Below are 5,114 nucleotides of genomic sequence, written 5' to 3' on the forward strand. Positions count from 1 at the left end.
GGCCCATTGTGTTTTTCTTTGTGTGGACAGTTAAGTGTATTGCGTTTTCTGTAGATGTTCATTGGTTGCTGCTTTCATAAAACTTGGCAGCGGCCATTGCTGGGCCCTTGCTGATAAAACCTCCGAATGAATTCAGATATCTTTACTGCATACAAGAAAATAAGGTCGCAACGAGTTGTGAACGTTATGCTGTGTGTGAGCGAGAGAGGGGGTTAAAATGGCGACGACGGGCAGCTTTTGCAAATGTCAGTATCAGATTAACCATATTTTATGAGCAGTTATTTTGCAACCATTATTTCCTTTTCCAGGCTAAGAAGTCAGTGTGTTTTGTATGCCAGTCGTTACTGGATCCTTTCAAAGAATGTCACTATAATGCTACTCGTTCCATGGAGGGCCGGGTGTCTGCAGGTTTTTGTTCCTCCCTTGTACTCGATTGATGAATTCAGGTCATTGATTAGTAAGGAACTTCCCTTACCTGGTTGTCTAGGTCATAATTGACAGGAAAAAATTAAAACCAGCAGACATGAGGCCCTCCATGGAATGAGTTTGACGCCCCTGCTTTATACAAACCGTAGCTGATGAAACCAGTCATTCGAAATAGATGTATCATCACACATGCCAGGGTATTGATAATCCTGCAGAAATGTCCTGTGATACCTGCAGAAATGTCCTGGGATAAAGAATGTGATTAATGTCAGTCTACAAACATACTGTAAGTGATCATATCATCAGACTCAGCAGCTCCACCTGCCTGCTGACTGGTACATTACCAATATAAAGCACCACTCAGAATTCACTCTCATGTACTGCAGTCTTCTAATGTGTCAAACCTGAAAGAAAACCATTAGCTCACTAACTTTGGGACCTTATGTACTGTAGGTAGCAGCACTCACATTGCCTGAGTAAGTGTAAAGCCATACAATTTTCCTTCAATGTCGGCAAAACCATGAATTACCTTGCTATCATCAAAATAGGTAATGCAAGAGAAAAATTGTAGGTCCCTGGGGCTGTGCGGTGCATTTGGAAAAACCTTTCCTCATGAGGCAGCATCAAAAACAGTAGTTGGGCTCCAGTCAATATGGACCCCAACCCTGTTCTCGGATGGCATTGCATGGATATACCGCTGCAGGAAGTGTACATATACTGAACAAAAATATAAACACAACGTGTAAAGTGTTGGTCACATGTTTCATGAGCTGAAATAAAAGATCCCAGAAATGCACCTTGTGCTAGGAACAATAACAGGCCAATCTGAAATGTGCAGTTTTGTCACAGATGTCTCAAGTTTTGAGGGAATGTGCAATTGGCATGCTGACTGCAGGACTGTCCACCAGAGCTGTTGCCAGAGAATTGAATGTAATTTCTCTACCATAAGCCGCCTCCAACGTCAATTTAGAGAATTTGTCAGTACGTCCAACCGGCCTCACAACCACAGACCACATGTAACCATGCCAGCCCAGGTCCTCCACATCCGGCTTCTTCACTTGCGGGATAGTCTTAGACCAGCCACCTGTACAGCTGACAAAACTGAGAACTATGTCTGTAATAAAGCCCTTTTGTGAGGAAAAACTCATTTTGATTGGCTGGGCTTGGCTCCCATGTGGGTGGGCCTATGCCCTCCCAGGCCCACCCAAGGTTGCACCCCTGCCCAGTCGTGAAATCCATAGATTAGGGCCTTTTTTTTCAATTGACTGATTTCCTTATATTAACTGTTGCTCAGTCAAATCTTTGAAATTGTTGCATGTTGCATTTATATTTTTGTTCAGTATAGAACAATAGTGACAAAAAACTTGGATGAAAGATCCAGATGACATCACGCCTGTCTCTCTGACAGTGGAGACAAAGGTTCTGCTGAGCCAATCCATTCTGCGACCAGGTGCCTGCCTCTCTCTCTTTCGCAACCAGGTCAGAGAGACATGGACCCCTCATTAAGCACAGCTAGGCCGTGGTGTCTGGTAAGACTCATAGCAAGGAAAAGCCTCTGCCCTGGACATATTGTCCCTTAGGTAGTACATTTATAAGAATGAGTACTCTAGGACAAGAATTTGAAATCTCCTTAGATTATTGTTATTGAACACTGTTTTGGTGTGCCTTTTGGTCCTATGTGCCCTGGTCAAAAGTAGTGCACTGAACCCTTGAGACAAAGAATGTAACGTTGTGACTTCTGTTTCATGAAGGAGGGAAACGAGGTACATCATACTATGGGGAGTCGCACTCTCGCGACTTCGGTTGAAGGATCCTATATCACGCCTGACAAAGCCAATGAAATCTGTGCCTCGATGGAAGAACCGCCTTCCACAGGTGATAAGCGTGAGGCTTGGATTCATTCCTTCAATTGAATAATGCTCTTCACCAAGCCCAGGAACGGGCAGTGCGGGGCCAAACAGGTGTTGTATCTCCTTTCCCTCCTTCAGGGAACAGTAGTTATAGTCAGAACATTACGTTCCCTTTAAGTCAGTCAACTTCGGTAAAGTGTACTATGGGGAAATATAATCAGGCCCCAATGGCCCATGGCAGACAACACAGACCTGACACCACCAGATGTGACAGTCTGGGTATTGAGCACACGGTGCGCTGCCTAAGTGACTTTCACCTGTCCTTACCGTAAGCAAAAGTGTGTGGTGATGGCCGACTCACCGCAGCACAAATATCTCCTATAGTCAACCCTTTAAACAACACCCAAGATGCCGGTGGAGTGGGCGCTTACTCGTCTAGGCAACCCCTGCTCCTTGCTGCTATATGCCATGGGAAATATGCCACAGTCATATCAAATCAAATCATATCAAAATCAAATCAAATTGTATTTGTCACATGCACCGAATACAACAGGTATTTCACCTTACAGTGAAGTGCTTACGTACCAGCCCTTTACCAACAATGCAGTTATAAGAAAATACCTAAAAAAAGTAACAAATAAAAGTAACAAATAATTAAAGAGCAGCAATAAAATAACAATAGCGAGGCTTATATACAGGAAGTACCGGTACAGAGTCAATGTGCGGGGGCACCGGTTAGTCGAGGTAATTGAGGTAATATGTAAATGTAGGTAGAGTTATTAAAGTGACTATGCATAGATAATAGAGAGTAGCAGCAGCATAACAGAGGGGAGTGGGGCAATGCAAATAGTCTGGGTAGCCATTTGATTAGAATTTCAGGAGTTTTATGGCTTGGAGTAGAAGCTGTTTAGAAGCCTCTTGGACCTATACTTGGCGCTCCGGTACCGCTTGCGGTAGCAGAGAGAACAGTCTATGACTGGGGTGGCTGGAGTCTTTGACAATTTTTAGGGCCTTCCTCTGACACTGCCTGGTATAGAGGTCCTGAATGGCAGGAAGCTTGGCCACTGTGGTGTACTGGGCCGTACGCACTACCCCCTGTAATGCCTTGCGGTCAGAGGCTGAGCAGTTGCCATACCAGGTAGTGATGCAACCCGTCAGTGAGAGAGACAATGCTTAGAGAACACCATGCACTGCCCGAAGTGAGAGTAAATGTGCTCTGCTCCACAGCAACAGGAAGCCAAGGTGAGGAGGGGGAGGAACCGAGTTCCCCCTGCCTGTTGATGTATGCCACCGTTGTCATGTTGTCGGATCTGACTTGCACATCATGGCCCGGCAAACGCGGGACTTAGGCACCTAAATGCTAAGTACACAGTCAAAAGTTCCAGGTAATTCATATGCCAGGCACTCTGTGACACTGTCCATACTGCCCAAATTGAGTAACCATCGCACAGCATGCCCCACCATTGGGGTGATGCATCTGTCATGACCACCTTGCGAGACAACACCTGGCCCATAGGAGCCCCTTGTGACAACAGCCGGGGATCCCTCCACTGGGCCAGTACCCAAAGGAATGTCGGGGACACCGGAATCGACCAGTTTAGGTGGCAAGATGCATCCAAGCTCGTTGCTATTACCCACTGCTGGAATGGCCGCGTCAATAATAGTCCCAGGGGAATGACCACTATCTTAGAAGCTACTCCCAGTAGGAGCAGTTACTGGCAAAAACGTACTGTGAGCCCCAACCGAAAATGGGCCAAGCAGAGCTGGAACCCGGACATCTTCCCGTGACTCTGTTGCTATCAGCCAATCGTCCAGATAGTCCTATACCCTTAGCCCCTGGCTCCTTGTGGGTGCCAGAGCTGCCTCCACCACCTTTGAAAAGATGGAGACGAGAAGCTCGTAGGCTTGCCTCTTTATGGAATCTCAGGAACTTTCTGTGACTTAGATACATGGGTACATGAAAGTTTGCATCTTTTAGGTCAATGGTGGTGAACCAACGCACGGACTGGAACAGCCACTGATTTGTGAGCATCTTGAATTAGTAAACTCTGATGTTTGTTCAGGGCATGTATGTCTAGAATGGGGAGTAACCCCCTGTCCTTTTTCGGTTCCAGGAAATTCCTCCCTTAATACTGGTGCTGAGGCCAGGAGAACAGTCAACGTCATGACACCGCAGACAAATAGGGTACGTACAACAATTTGTACCCCATTGTTATGGCTTGCATTACCCAGGGCAACACTGTGCATGCGAGCAGGCAATGAGTCTCCCGTAAAGGGCCATCTGAGGGGGTATGACGTCTGTCGTGGACTGGCAGAAATAGGTTATTTTTGTATCTTTAAAAAAAATCTCCACCACTCTTGATAACCTTGTGTCTGAATGTGGAGGAGGGACATGCTTTACTGAACTCACATGAAGAATACACAACACTTGAAACCCCAAAACAATGGGGTTGAAACAATGTGTTTAGGTGCATACGTTTGCCTGAAGCCCGGTCCACTCTGGGTTTGGAGGCATCTTGACGTACCCCGATTGACCGTGCTGTTGTCACCACGGACGTTTGGGGCAGATGGCATGGGAGGACCTGACCCCGTGCCACCCCGTATCCCTGAGCTAGGTGTTAACGTGGCGGATCTCATCCAGGAGCTCTGCATGGGGCTCTCTTGTGGCCAAATCCATGCCGAGCTCCTACAGCAACTCGGTCTGGTAGACCTGAAGTGTAGTGACAGACAACAGGGACCGGGCAGCCACCCCCTCTGCACTATACACCTTCTCCAGCTGAGCAGCCGAAAAGCAACAGGGCTTGATAGGGAGCGTAGGATTCGCATTAGCAATGCCCT

Source organism: Oncorhynchus masou, chromosome 11 (genome assembly GCF_036934945.1).
Source record: "Oncorhynchus masou masou isolate Uvic2021 chromosome 11, UVic_Omas_1.1, whole genome shotgun sequence".
Lineage (NCBI taxonomy): Eukaryota > Metazoa > Chordata > Actinopteri > Salmoniformes > Salmonidae > Oncorhynchus > Oncorhynchus masou.